Below are 15,895 nucleotides of genomic sequence, written 5' to 3'. Positions count from 1 at the left end.
GTCATAGATCAGATCAATTAGTACTCTCTGCACCTCGAGTCCATGGCCTCTCCAGCCCCTCTCCCCCACCCAACAATTTGAAACTTTTTGCTTGTCAGCTCACTTGCTGCTCACTCTAGTGACCCTTCAGACTCTCTGCTCGAACTTGTAACTGACACTCCCCTCTTGAAAGAGGACTTTGCTCCTTCTTCACCAAGAGAAGTAGATGCCATCAGATGCATAGACCTTCATATTTTAGCCATCAAAGCTTACAAACTAAACTGGATTTATACCAGTCCTCAGCTCTGTCTTTCCAATTGTAAAGAAACCGGTGCCCTCTCCAGCCTTAGGAATCTCATGTTATCAATGATCTTTCCCTGGTATCTTTAGTCTTTCTCGTTAAACCAAATCCCTCCCATGAGCCCATAAGCTCTCACTTACAAGGAAAAAAAAAAAAAAAAAACAAACCCGAAAGCCTCTCCTATTCCTTCTTCCCTTTTCTCTCCCTCAGCTCCCTGCCTTCAGCCGAACTTGTCCAAAAAAAACCTGCCTATACTTTTACAGCTGATTTAAACCCTAGTCTATAAATTTAATGGTGGAAGAAAGTTGTCGTTTTAATGCAATTCAATTTTTTCCCAATCCTCCATTCGGCCACATAGCAGAAACTTAAGATGGCAGTATCTAGGTTCTGGGGGCTTATTTAGCACCAAGCATTGGGAAACACCAATCTTCAGTGGTCATCCATCCCTTACTGGCCTCCACCGATCAGTCTCGTCACATCCAAAGTTTGCCGCATGATTACCCAGGAGGACCCAGCTCTAGCTGTGGACCACTTTAGAGCTCCTCTTTGAACATAAAAGATTATTACTCCATCAGCATCATGGAGGGTCGTGCCACACCCATAATGCTGTCTCTGGCTGCTTTTTAAAACTTATTTTTAAATATTTTTGATTATTTGATATTTTTGATATCATTAGGTCAATAAGTCAAAATGATATATCAAGTATACATGGGGAGTTCCATTTGTGGAATGGCAGTGAGGATCTCTGTGGACCCACTACCCAATGAAACAAGTATAACTGATCAAAAGTATTTAAAAAGCAACCATTTGAAGTCTCTGGAAATTCATAAGAGCAGACAGCAAATGAAGAAATATTCAAGAAAATCTACTGTAATTCAATAAGAAGAGCAAAAGTCGGTGGCATTTGAATTATAATCCACTCCCCCTCTCCCTGCTCCCAGCTCAGTGTGACAGAAACTCCGCTCCCTCTTTCCCAGCTTTCAGTTGAGGACTGTGTTATCTCCCTGGGAGGAACTGGCCATGAGAATATCTCATCTTGTCAGCTACATGTTGCAGAGGCTAAATTCCAGGTGAGTGTAGCCCACCTAGCCCCCATCCATAGGGCAGATGCTTGACCTTAGGGATGGCATGCTGGGAATACCAGCGTCATGATTTTCCTCAACCCAGCTCGTTTGTAGGATGGAGACTCCATCTTGGGAGAGACAAGCTGAGAAGACCAGAGGCTACTGCCCACCTGCAGTGCCCTGCTCCTGAAGTGCAGTGTCACTCCAAAAGAAGCGGGCCACTGTCCCTGCCCCCAGCTTCAGGGCTCTGGCTCAGGTATTTTGGCTAGGGGTACAGACAGGACTTTAAACAGAGAACGCTAAAGCTCTCCCCAGAGCAACTAACTTTAATAGAGAGAGAGTGTGGGGAAGTTTAAGTCTAAGGGCATTCTCAAAACAATGGAGTTTTGGTGGTAAAAAATTCAGAGAAGGCTCTAATAGCTTCATCAGAGATACAAGCTAAAATGTTCGCCAGCTGGTTGACCAGAGAGAAGCTGGGAAAGAAACAGTGAAGAAAAGCCTTGTATTACAGTTGAGTTTTTTAAAAGTTCTTTGTCTGTTTTGGATAACAATCCTTTATCTCTTGCAAATATCTTTCTCAGTCTATGGCTTGTCTTCTCATTATCTTGGCCTTTCCAACATAAACAAAACAAAACATGAATCTGACAGTGAAGGCCATGATGAAAAGACAGAGTCGTTCTTATCAATGAGCCTTACTCCTCCCTAAGGGGTACTTTGGAAATTTGTGGGAGCATTTTTGGTGTCACAATGTCACTGGCACGTAGTGAGTGGTGTCTAGGAATGCTAGATGTCCTGCAAAGCATAACAGAATACTGTCCCATGAAGAACGGTCCTTCATTCCAGACGGTTTTCAAACGTCCTGCCAGATGCTGAAACAGCTGATAATCTATGGATCATTATGTAATTCCATACCTTGAGTCCATTCTGCATAGAAACACCGTATTTTGAACAAGGTTTTAGTATGCGCCGAAAAGTTTCTTGAGGTGCAACTGTCTTGTAAATAGAAAATTTATTGTATTTGTTCTATTTAGGTTTTTATGAAGCAATAGGCACCATTTTAGAAAGCCACAGCACAACTTGCTACACGTCTTGAGGTGACAGATTGTGAAGAACACACTAGTGTTGGTCTGCATTTGTAGCTCCTGCAGTCACCGTGATCCAGCTCCTTCACTTTGTGTGTTCTGCAGGAAAAAAGAACTACTGGTGAGTGTAACAGATGGATGGTAGACATTTGGCCAAGAGAAAAATCTGCCTAATGTGTTCTCAAAGGTCCTAGTACATGGGCCAGCTTAAAGGAAACAACCATCCTCTTGTTCTCTCTTGAGGAACCTAACAATCAGTGTCACTGAAAACATTTTTAACCCTGCTTTACCTGTGGCTTCAGGGACTAGAGACAAGCTAACGGAGAGATGGCAGCGTTCACTCCTCCCTGGTGGGTGTTAAGCTTCTGCCCATTTCTGGATGTCAGGGGCCCAAGTCAAGTACCTAATTTCGTTTTTTAAGTTTTTTTTTTTTTTTAAAGCTGTTATGTATTTATTTGTCAGAGGGGTTGGGGAGAGAGAACAAGCAGGGGGAGCGGCAGGCAGAAGGAGAAGCAGGCTCCATGCTGAGCAAGGAGCCCGATGCAGGACTCGATCCCAGGACCCTGGGATCATGACCTGAGCTGAAGGCAGACTCTTAACCGACGGAGCCCCCCAGGAATCCCACAAATACCTAATTTCTTGACAGCACAACGACACACGCTCCCGTTGTGAAGCAGGGAGGGGATGTTAAACAGTATTTCACCTGTAGTTACAAAGCCTGAAATACTCTTAACTCCCCACAAGGAGGCTCCATCATCAAGTACAACGGTTTCAAAGCGGGCGGGGGCGCGGGGGGAGTGGGGAGTACAACCATTTCAAAAGCAGCCCATCTGATGCATTAAACTCCCACAATCTTTAAATGAATTAACATTCTTATTGATTACAGTTCGGTTCTCATTCTCATATAAAAAAAGTCATATCATCTTAGTGCTATGAAAAGCTAGGGAAAATGTATCACGTGTTAAGTCCACAATTTAAATTAAGCTGAGTATACAGAGCAAGACAGAGGAGAAGAAGGTGGAGATTGGTAATTATAATAAAAAGGACTTTAAGGGGTGCTGGGTGGCTCAGTTGGTTAAGCATCTGCCTTTGGCTCAGGTCATGATCCCAGGATTGAGCCCCAGGTCAGGCTCCCTGTTCAGGGGGGACTCTGCTTCTCCTTCTGCCCCTCCCCCTGGCTCATTCTCTCTCTCAACTAAATAAATAAATAAATAAATCTTAAAAAAAAAAAAAGAAATTTTCTTATGCTTCAGTTATTACTTTGATCCAACAGTTGTCACATAGATTCAACTTTGGCTTTCCAAGTCAAATAAGAAAAACTTTGGCTCAATTTATTTCCTTTGGATGGCAAACCATTCATTATTATTACCAGTTTAGTAGCTCTCTTCTTAATAACACATATGGCCATGTCGTTGTTTTAATATCCCCCTTTAAAATTAAAGTAGTGAATACTTCTTATTGGATGATGTAATATCTTAAAATATTGGTAGCAACATTTCTAAATGGCCATAAGTTTATTTGACTAAATACATAATAAATAATTTATACAATTAAGATTTTTCTCAATGTACGACATTAAAACTAGATGTAACATTGTATGATGTTAAACTTTTTCTTTTGCCTCCTTAATTCTCTGGAAAAAAAAACTTAAAATATGATTAGTGCTATACATGTTCAATAGCTTTGTGTTTAAATCATTTATAACATATGATGTGTGAATAAAATGTCAGGGCAACTGAGAAATAAGGCAAATTTCCTTACATGGAAAATGGAAGTAGGTTTGTAATTGAGGAGTCTTAGTCTTCTAAGATCTTACTCTTCTTTAGAGAGTGGGATTTTAGACGTAGCTAGCATTTGAGCGCCTTGTTAGATCATTGGCATATGTTATTTCACTAATTTCTAGCTGAACCACAACTGGTATTGGAAATACTGGTATTGGAAGCCAGAGCCCGGGTGGGTGGAGAGAGAGGTGAATAGGGGTGAAGGTTTGGGAGGAAGGAGGAAATGAGAAGAAATGCAGGGAGGGTAGTCTTAACCGGGAGCTCACAAAAAGAGTGATTTATATGCATTAGCCTGTCTTCCTTGTCCTTATCAGCCCCTCTGCTGCCAGATGAGTCTCTGTTTTTCCAGTCAGTTGAATTTAAGCATCAATATTATGTTTGAAATGTAAGAGTGAAATTGGCTTCCCGTGATAACTTTTTAATGATTACTGGGTGCCCACGCAACCAGTTTCTGAATGTCTGGTCACTCTTTCTAAAGGTCACAAGCACACCTAGCTGGCCCTACTGACAGAGTAGACCTAGTGGCCTTTCTCAGGTCAGCCTGAGCCAAGTGGTCAAGAACTCATTGAGACTCACAGTTGCCCCCTGTGCACGTGGAAGAATCTGGTTTCCTTGGGGATGCTCAGGCTGCCCTAATAACTTCACTCCCTTCCCTCTGCCAGTACGCCACCCAGGATGCGTGTGGTGGTGAAAACCTGCAACCTCTGTCCCCTGCATGTCGTCCCCAGAGAAAGGACAGGAGATTGTGTCAAAGCTCACCGTGATTGCTCTTAACTTGTATACAGACCCACCTCTTGAGAGGAAAGGGAAGATTCTCCCACTTTTGTTTTGGAAATGGGATGTTAGTCTAAGAGTCTTACATTAAGCCTAACACAGATGACTGTCCCACAAAGACTGTCTCTGGGAAATGGGAGTGGTCGGGTTCTTTTAGAAATTGGGGCAAGGGCTGGATGGGAGTGTTTTTCAGTTGTGGATTTCTTGTCTTAATTATGTGAGGCCTCCACAGGACAGGACAACAGCCCTTTTAAACACTAAATAAAATTACGTAAATTCAGGGTTCTCTGAATTTGGCAAAAATGCAAAAACAGTGGAGGAGGAGTCTCTGTGATCATGTGTAAACTTTCTGTTCTCTACTGAACATTCCCTCCTGACTGTCTCCTAGATTTCTTCCTGTGACCTACTTTGAAGGGAGAAGAAGGGAGGGGAAGAAATCCCTTCCTAGTGAAAGCAAAGACAGAGAGGGGGACTGATGAGGAGGGGGAGGGGATAAAGAACATTTTTAAAAGATAAAAAGAGGGGAGGAGAGAAGTTGCCTGCAATTATGGGGTGTCCGATGAGCAATAAAAACTTCATGCATTTATTAGTTTGACATCTATTTATTGAGCATCTGCCATGTACCAGGCTCTCAGACCCTAATGGAAAGCAGGGAAACTGTTGTTTTGTCTTGCGGAGCATGTAGATTGAGGGAAGCCACAACATTTATTAAATAAAGTAAATGAGGTTGCTGATAAATTCTTAGTTCATTCTATTTTTACACTATTCCTCTCATGCTCTGTAAGTTTATCCATAAACCTAAGTAAATAGAAGTGAGCTACTCTGGACTATTAAACTATAACATTGTTTCAAAAAAACATTCTCCAATTTAACTTTATTTTTCCTCTTGCTTTCCTAATTGGGGTAATGTTTTTGTATTACTGCATGTCTACATATTTTAAAGGAGCTGATAAAAATATATTTGTTCATTTCCATATAGTCTACTTTATCAGCCTATTTGCAAAATTTTCCTGAGAAATGTGTAAAGGAAAAAAGTCAGAGTCAAGCGTGGCTTTTTAAAAAACCATTAAGTGGGATAAATGCAGGACAAATATAATTTGAAATTAAACACAGGATGCTGGATTTGACATGAAGTGGATAACCTGACAGCCTATCAAAAAAAAAAAAAAAAAAATCAAATACTCTTGTGTACCCAAGCATTTAAATTGATAACAGAGGTGAACTTGAGGTCAATGCTGTCAAATAAGTTCTAAATAGATTCCAGACTAGCTCTTTGTCTTTGCTGCCAGAAAGACTAATCAACTTTATGTATCCACATTTTACCTTTGAATGATCAAACTGCAGGTGTGATAGACAAAATATTTGAAAACCAGCATAGCATGGACAGAGATGATGTCTGTATACCTTACTTTTTTGATGCATCTTGTCTAAATAAATATCCACCTTAATTGTGGGGAACTTGGTAGATAGTTAGCATGCAATGAAATTCCCCCCCCCCCCCCCCCCCAACCAGTCCATTAAAAATTAGGCTATACTCCTTTGGAAGAAAGAGTTAATATGACCAACTTCATCCTCGAATAACATAGCTAACATGGGAAGGAGAGAGAGTACATTCCTCCTGAACAGGTTCTCCACTTTTTAAAAAAATATTTTTTTATTTATTTGAGAGAGAGACAGAAAGGGAGAGAGAGAGAAAGAGAGAGCACATGCATCAGTGGGGGGAGGGGCAAAGGGCGATGGAGACAGAATCTCAGGTAGACTCCCCGCTGAGCATGGAGCCTGATGTGTGGCTTGATCCCACCACCCCAAGATCATGACCTGAGCCAAAATCAAGAGTTGGATGCTCAATCAACTGTGCCCCAGATTCTCCACTTCTCAACATTTCTAAAATAATGTGCTGGCATTCTGGTTGTCGACAAAATGTCGTTGAAAAGATATAGAGGGCGCAATTGGAAGATAGATGTTTGTTTAGTATACACTGAAATATCAGTAACCTTAGTGTGAGACACATAGAGAAAGAGGTCAAAGGCTGGAGGTGCCCCAGATGGCGGAAGCTAGCTATGCTTTTGGGCTGCATTGCAAACGACCACTGCGGGAGGCAGCACTGTGTTACACAACGGGGAAGGAAAGAACAGGTTTGGTTCTACGTGATCTACTGGACCTTTTGTAGTATTCTCCTGCCTAATTTGACAGTAGAAGAGCAAGCGCACAACTTGACCTTGGTGAGGGCATAGTGAGCAGGAGTTTGGATCACACAGTAATGAGGATCTGGGTCACCTAAGCAGGTAAGCCAACAGGGCTAGCAGAAGTTCTAGCCAAGCATGAGGAGAATTTAGGCTGTTAAAAGGGAAGGGAGGGGTGCCTGGGTGGCTCAGTCGTTAAGCATCTGCCTTCGGCTCAGGTCATGATCCCAGGGTCCTGAGATCGAGCCCCGCATCCCTGCTCGGCAGGAAGCCTGCTTCTCCCTCTCCCACTCCCCCTGCTTGTGTTCCCTCTCTATGTCTCTCGCTGTCAAATAAAATCTTTAAAAAAAAAAAAAAAAGGGAAGGGAGATGCTGAATATTCGTTGCAGTCCTGAGATTAACTGCCATAGTGAGGATCATACTTCATCCGGCTAACTTTTTCTTTGTAAGTTTCCTGAGGAAAAGAAACCAACCAGAATCCTGAAGAAACGGTCCTCAGATGGAATCAATGGAATCCAGGTGAATCCAAGCAATGCAAGGGGTGAACTGTGGTATCTTGTCTGGATACCCCCTTCTGGAGCAAGGCACTCATTTCCCCAGCTTGCAGAAGTATTACCTGTTGATGGCTCATAGCTAATCCCTCCCCAAGAACTGCCCTCAGGGGAAAAGAATTGCTTCACCTAAGGTTGTACCCACTCTCCGGAAGCAGCCCAAACACAATAGCTGGTCTATGTGGGAGTACAAAAATCCAGTCCTCTTACCTGAATTTGGGACAATGCTGAAGGACTATCCAAGCTCCCGAGCTTCTGTGGGATCTGCTGAAGACTTTCTTGCAATTTCCCCATAATTCAACTTCTCTTGCCCAATCCTGCTTCTTTAACTCCTCACAATTTTTATTCCTGAGACCACTTTACAATAAACTTCCTGTATGCAAATTTCTGTTACTATATCTTTTTCCTGGGAAATACAGTGTAAGAGAGCTATTTTAAACATATGTAGAAAAGTATATGTTTGTGAAACATTTTATCAAAAGTATGCTGGAAATATGCTGTGTTTGAGTTTATGTTAACTAATTTAGCCAACCTCAATAAAACAAATAGAAAGATTAAGCAACAGAATAATATTTGTTAATTCTAAATCACTGGACAGACATTCTAAACATGCTTATTTTAAAGGCTATGCTTTATTTTTAAGTAATTAATGTATGTTCAGCCAAATCAAACAAACTGCTTTAGTTCTTTTCATAACATCTGAGGTTAATTATATAAACACCAATGATGATATGCTTTTACTTTTTCACGTTTTTAATTTATCAAAAAAAATGTTTCAACTACGCTTTGTAGTCATGACACACATTTTTAATCCTAAAGTTTATTATTTTTCAACCTCATGCTTTCAATAGTTTGGTTTAATTTGTCTAATATGACAAATTTCAGAATTTATTAAAAATTGTTTTGTTGAAATTTTATTTTTCTAAATGGGAGATTCTACATTCGATGTCCTGAAAATTTCATTTCACAGCTATATTGATGTCAGTGAGGCCTGAGAGATAGTAAATTATAAAGCAAAATTGTAAAAGTTGTTCAGAATCTATGTTTTTTTATAACAGCTTAATTGAGATATCATTCACATGCATATGATTCACCCTTTAAAGTATGTAATTCAGCCAGTTTTAGTATATTCACAGACTTGTTTGTTAACCATTATCACATCTGACTTTAGAATGTTTTCATCACCCAAAAAAGAATCTCCATGGTCTCCAGCAGTCACTTCCCTTTCCCCTCTCCTCCCAGCCCCTGGCAACCACTAATCTACTTTCTGTCTCCATGGGTTGGCCTATTGTGGACATTCCGTATAAATGGAATCATACAATATACGGTTTTTGTGACTGGCTTCTTTCATGCATATTAATGAACCTTGTTTTCGGAGTTCATCCATGTTGTAGGATGTATCAGCATTTCATTCTTTTTACTGTTTTATTCTCTTTATTGCTGAATGATATTCCATTGTATAGATATACTATACTTTGTTTATTCATTCATCAGTTAATGAGTAGGTTGGGGTTTCTTTTAGCTACTATGAATAATGAATGCTGCTATGAACATTATGTATAGGTTTTGTGTGGACATTATGTTTTCATTTCTCGTGGGTATATACCTTGTAGTGAAATGTCAGGTTAAATGGTAAGTCTATGTTCAACACTTTGAGGAGCTGCCAAACTTCTCCAAAGTTGGCTGCCATTTTACATTTCTACCAGCAGTGCATTAGGGTTCTACACATTCTCATCAATGCCTGTTATGGATTATTGGTTTGTTTGTTTTTAATATTAGCCTCTCTAATAGGTATAAAGTGGTATCTCATGGTGGTTTTGATTTGCATCTCCCTAATGACCGATAACTTGGGAAAAGGAAGATTTAGGCAGGAGGAGCTGATAGCTATCTTTAAGTCTTAGAATAGAGAGACAGAATTTTATTTGTTATTTATAGGTGAACAAAGAGTTGATGTTAAACAGAGGCGGAATTTAGCTGTATGTAAACGAAATGTCTAATGAATAGGTTGAAGAGAGAGAGAGAGGGTCCCGTTCCCTGGGAATGTTTCAGTAGATGCTCTAGAAGGATTCTGTAGGGCTATCCTTGTTATGCTGTGGTTTGTAAACCAGTGTGGCAAATTTACAAAGTATACTGTGATTAATTTTTAAGTCATACATATATAAGCTTGGCAAGAACATTTTTTCTAAGCAAGGCATTCACATATTCCTAAGTACTCTGGGAAAGAGTCTCATACCAGTTGGAGCCCGTGGGGTGTGGAGTATATTGGGACAACAGCACTTTTCAGAAGCTCCTATATTAGGTGAATGCCTACTCCGTCTGGATTAGTCATGCTAGAAGCCACCAGGAAAACATTTTGCTGACTCCTGGATTACGGTCTCTTTTCTAAATGCTCTCAAACCACTGTTTAGTAATGTTCTAAAGAGGGGTGCCTGGGTGGCCCAGTCGTTTAAGCATCTGCCTTCAGCTCAGGTCATGATCCCAGGGTCTTGGGATCGACAGAGTCCCACATCGGGCTCCCTGCTCAGTGAGGAGCCTGCTTCTCCCTCTGCCTGCCGCTCCCCCTGCTTCCCCTGCTTGTGCTCTCTCTCTCTCTCTCTCTCTGGCAAGTAAATAAATAAAGTCTTAAAAAAAATAATAATAATGTCCTAAAGAATCTTTCTAGGACATGAGGTCGTGTTCTGAGATTCATCTTTTTGACAAACAGAATCTTCACTGTTTCAACATATCTACTATAAAGGGAATAATTTAATTCTCTCTCTATATGAACGATATGTATGTATACTTATATATATGTGTGTGTATGTGTATATATGTATATATGTGTAATATGTCAGTAATTACCCATTGAATGAATAAATGAATGATGGTGATTTAATGGTAAAGGGAGTGATGCTAGAGAACATAAAGCTGCCTCCAAAATATGAAACAGGGGAAGAACAGAGAAATGCATGGACAGTCCTAAATAATTTTACTGTAACTTACATGACTCCTGGTTTTCCAAAATGGAAATACAAAAAAGGGAGAATATTGAGCTCAACTCTTACTGAGGCTAAGACAAGTGATAGAAATGCCAAATACAATTTTTAAAATAATTCCTAATATGGGCTTGTTTACTAGCAGAGTTCAAAAAATTTTATTATTAGAGATGATCCAATGTCTTGCTGTGGGAGTTAATTGAGGTTTTGTTTTGTAAGTTTTCAAGTATACAGTCTACATGCAGTTTATAAAAAGAAAATCTTGCCTACAAATTAATATTTCAATAAAATTAAATAGAATAAGCTCTTGCTTTTTCTATTTTCTCCTCTCTCTCTCTCTCTTTTAGAAGATTTCTTATTTTTAAGTAATCTCTCGACCCAATGTGGGGCTTGAACTCACAACCCTGAGATCAAGAGTTGCATGCTCTACCAATTCAGCCAGCAGGCACCCCTATTTTCTCCTCTCTTAATTTAACAGCTTTATGGTATATGTACTAATTTCCTGTTGCTGTTTTTAACAAATCACCACAAATTTAGTGGCTCAACACAACACACATTTATTCTTTTCTTAGAGTTTGGATGTCAGAAGTCTAAAAATGAGTCTTAGAGGGCTAAAATCAAGGTGTCCGGAGGCTTCTTCCTTCTGGAAGCTTCAGAAAAGAATCCACCCCTTGCCCCTTCTAGCTTTTTGAGGCTTCTAGCATTCCTTGGGTTAGGGCCACATCATTCTAATCTCTGCTTCCAACATCACATTGCCTTCTCTCTGACCTCTTTCCTCCCTTTTGTAAAGACTCTTGTGAGTCTTATCTGGGCCTACCCAGACAACCCAGCATCTCCTCATCTCAAAAGCCTTATGTTAATCATATCTGCAAAGTCCCTTTGCCATGTAAGGCTAACATAGTCATAGGTTCCAGCGATTAGGACATGGAACGATTTGGGGGGCCATAATGCAGCCTAGCACAGTATATAATATGTATTTTGGAGTTGGGCGGGTACATGCCACCAGCCAACCAACCAATCATCTCTCGCTGATATTATTTATCTCATTTACTTTCACTGCCTTTGCACCTGAATATCTATGCAGTTAAGAGAAGATATGGGCTTTAAAAACAGCTGGTTCATTTTTAGCACTGAATCCTGTGTTGATTCATGATATCAACGCAAGTAAGTGTTTTTGACTCAACTGGAAAGGAGGAAAGTTGAACTCACCCTGGAGCCTGGCATTAGCCTGAGAGGGCATCATGAGCCCTCCAGAGTGATATCTGCATCAGTTCTGAACAGGGTAAAACCACGGCAGGGACATCCAAGTCATAGCCATATGGAGTAACTCAGAATCATAGATACGGTATTTAGAGAGATTAACCTTTCTGGTAGTTTTTAAAAATTACTATTAAACCTAATTCTAAGGAAACTGTAGATTCCCATGTGGTTGTAAGAAATAATAGACAGATCCCATGTACCTTTTACCCAGTTTTTTCTACAGCAACATCTTGCAAAACTGTGGTACCATATTACAGTCGGGATACTGATGCTGATACAGACAATATACAGGACATTTTCATCACCATCAGATTCCTTCATGTTGTCCTTCCTTTTTCTTTTTTGAGATTTTATTTATTTATTTCAGAGAGAGAGAAAGAGAGGAGGAGGAGAGGCAGAGGGGGAGGGAGGGAACTGCAAGCAGACCCACGCTGAGCGTGGAGCCCGACATGGCGCTCGATCTCACCACCCTGAGATCATGACCTGAGCAGAAATCAAGAGTTGGACGCTTAGCCGACTGAGCCAGCCAGGTGCCCCCAGGCTGTCCTTCTGTAGCTGTATCCATCTCCCTCCCACATTCTTAACCTCTGGCAACTACTAAGCTGTGCTCCATTTTTATAATTCTGCCATTTTAAGAATGTTATATAAATAGAATCATACAGTAAGTAACCTTTTGGGATTGCCTTTCTCTACACAGCATAATTTTCTGGAGATTGATCCAGGTTGTTGCATATATTAATAATTGTTTCCTTTTTATTGATGAGTAGTATTCTGTAGTATGGATGTATCATAGTTTGGTTAACTACTCATCTGTTGAAAGACGCCTAGGTTGTTTCTATTTGGGGGCTATTACAAATAGAACTCACAGGAACATTTGTGAGCAGGGCTTTGTGTGAACATAAGTTGCCATTTCTCTGGGATAAATGCCCAGGAGTGCAACTGTTAGGTTGTATAGTAGTTGTATGTTTAGTTTTTTTTTAAGAAACTGCCCAGTTATGTCCCAGAGTAGCTGTATCATTTTATATTCCCAGCAGGAAGGCATGAGTGATCTGGTTTCTTTTTACCCTTGCCAGTAGCTGGTATTGTCACTCTTTTTTTATTTAATGATTCTGATAGGTGTGTACTGATACCTCATTGTGGTTTTAATTTGACTTTCCCCAATGGCTTAATGATGGTGAACATCTTCCCATGTGCCCATTTGTTTATTTCCCGCATGCGTTTGGTGTCACTATGAGGTGGACAGGACAGCCGAGAGAGCCAGGCTCAGCAGTTGTAACCTCTGCTTCTGCCAAAGCCATTCTGTTGTTTTTATTTATTTATTTATTTTTTTTTTAAGATTTTATTTATTTATTTGACAGAGAGAGAGACAGCAAGAGAGAGAGCACAAGCAGGGGGAGTGGGAGAGGGAGAAGCAGGCTTCCCGCTGAGCAGGGAGCCCGAAGCGGGGCTCGATTCCAAGACCCTGGGATCATGACCTGAGCGGAAAGAGACGCTTAACGACTGAGCCACCCAGGCGCCCCGCCATTCTGTTGTTTTTAAACCTATTTACATATTAGGGTTGTAAGCAAGATTTCATTTTATTTTATTTTTCAAGATTTATTTGAAAGACACAGAGAGAGAGAGTGCACAAGCGGCAGAGGGAGAGGGAGAAGCAGACTCCCCACTGAGCAGGGAGCCCAATGTGGGACATGACCCCAGAACCCTGGGATCATGACCTGAGCCAAAGGCAGACGCTTAACTGACTGAGCCACCCAGGCGCCTCACAATATTTCATTTTAAAAAGGTTTTCTTTGCTTAAAAAGATATGAAGTCAACTTCATCTATTTTGCAGATTATTTTATATGGAAATGACGTGACTACCCAAAATCCTAGACAAAAACTAAATTCAGAATTAGAAATAAGTGACTCAACTACATCTATATAAAAATGCATTCAAAAGCCAGCATGTGTTTTTTAACTGTGTTACTTCCTTACAGTGAATGAATGCAAACTGACTCTAATTTTTAAAAATGAAAATGATCTCCTACTAATTTAAAAATGGCTAAAACACCTCTCACCTGAAGTCTGGACCACAGTTTCCTTTCACGTAGGACCAGCATGTCCATTATCCTTCCATACGTCAGTCAGGAGGGACTCTGGTGTGGAAGAATAAGAAGCAAAAAGAAGTAAAGGCTCTCATCATTTGGTTGTAATACCTTAGATGTAAATATAATATACTTGTAACATCTAGGAGTGATGACGAATACCTGCAAAATGCTTACATACGGTCTGATTTTGTGATTCTATAGGTTCATTATCAGAAAATAAACTGTTCCCAGGGAGCATGAGTCCCACTGTAATCTTGAATTCTTCTGGAGGAAAATTCCCCTGGAGACACTAGTATTTTAGCCTTTTCTTCCCATACTCAGGCCCTCTTGCTTTTTCATTAAGGAGAGACTTTGTGAGCGAGGTCAAAAAAGTGTTATCTAAAAAAAAAAAAAAAGATATCTCTACTACACTTTTCCTAGTAGTTTCCACAGCCCCGTGGTGGCAGTGGCAGAGTCCGCACCCTCCGAGGGGAGACACACAAGGGCATTATGGAACCAGGCTGATGCGAACTTGCCGGTAACTCCAGCTGGCCTCAGTGAGGCCATCTGAGGTGACAGCCTGTGGCAGGACATGAGCCAGCGTAAGCCGCATCCTCCCGGGGGGGAATCGAAAGACAGAGGTCACTCCATCCCGGCTCCCAGGGAGCGGCGTGACCTCCCCACCCACTATGTGAGCCAACTGGGGCTCTCGGCGGCCTCTCGACATGTGTGCAAACAGCTCTCCAAAAGAATACGAGCTGGCCACAGTGGAACATTTTTCTCCCATATTATCATCCATCTCAATTCTTCTGCTGGGAAATCTGTGAAAAGTCAAGGATAGGTCTGGTGAAAAGAAAATCAAAACAAAACAGATTCATGTGTGTCTTCATTCTGCACATGTACCTCCCCAAATATTGTGATCCCCACGGCTATATTTGAGGCCTTCAAACATGGTGGTCAGAAGGCTCGCTGGAGAAGTTCCATGCTGTTGGCTTGCGTGTGGTTTTCTTTCTCTCCGTGTGTGGTAGAAGGGGTTAGTTGGGGGAGTGATCTCTTTTGGAATAATATATTTTATGTTCCCATTGGACCTTAGGTTTGAAAACACAAGTAAATGTTTAGGAGGAGTGTTTGCAGCAATGGAGAACAGAGGCCTGCTGGCTGACTGGACCCTGGGGAAACTCTCATACTGCATTCACTCATGCTTCATTGGATTCCCCTCCCCGGGCCCAGTCGGTACCCCAGCAAAACTGGAAGGCAGACACAGGGTGCCGGCCAATTCCATCATTCCCATGAAAATGTTAATGTCATTCCCACCAAACTCACTTTAACTCCAGCCAGAGGATCCAGGGCTGGTAAAGCATTCCCTCTTTTTCCTAGAGGAAGTTGGAGGACCTGGTGCCTCAGAAAAATGTGAGACTTGAGCCCATCCCCAGATAACTATGGAATCAAGGCAATTATCGTATCTGTCTGGTCCTGGCTGTTCCAAAATCAATGTGGCTACAAGTTTCAGTGGAAGAGCAGTGTTGTTCTAAAGCAGCATTCTCTCAATTTGTGTCCTGGTTTCAAAATCATCTGCTGTACCAGCAGCCAGAAAAGTGAGAGAGACAACTTGAAAAGATTGATTAAAAACTTGGATGGGGCATTGACAAATATCTCAATTAGTCTGCAGAGCCACCTATCAGGAGGGTACTATCATAAGCCCCCATTTACATACATGCGAACTGAGGGGTGGTAAAGGTTAAATAATGTTCCCAAAGTCACACGGACAGCACGCTGGAGTGCTGGGACTTGAACATAGGGTTTGGCTCCATGCTAAACTGCTCAGCAATACCGCCAAGAAGAATTCCAAAAAGGGCTATGGGGGCGCGTGGGAGCGACA

This window comes from Phoca vitulina, unplaced genomic scaffold (genome assembly GCF_004348235.1).
Source record: "Phoca vitulina isolate PV1807 unplaced genomic scaffold, GSC_HSeal_1.0 scaffold7, whole genome shotgun sequence".
Taxonomy (NCBI): domain Eukaryota; kingdom Metazoa; phylum Chordata; class Mammalia; order Carnivora; family Phocidae; genus Phoca; species Phoca vitulina.
The sequence above is the reverse complement of the archived record's forward strand: the minus strand, read 5'-3'. Positions refer to the sequence as shown.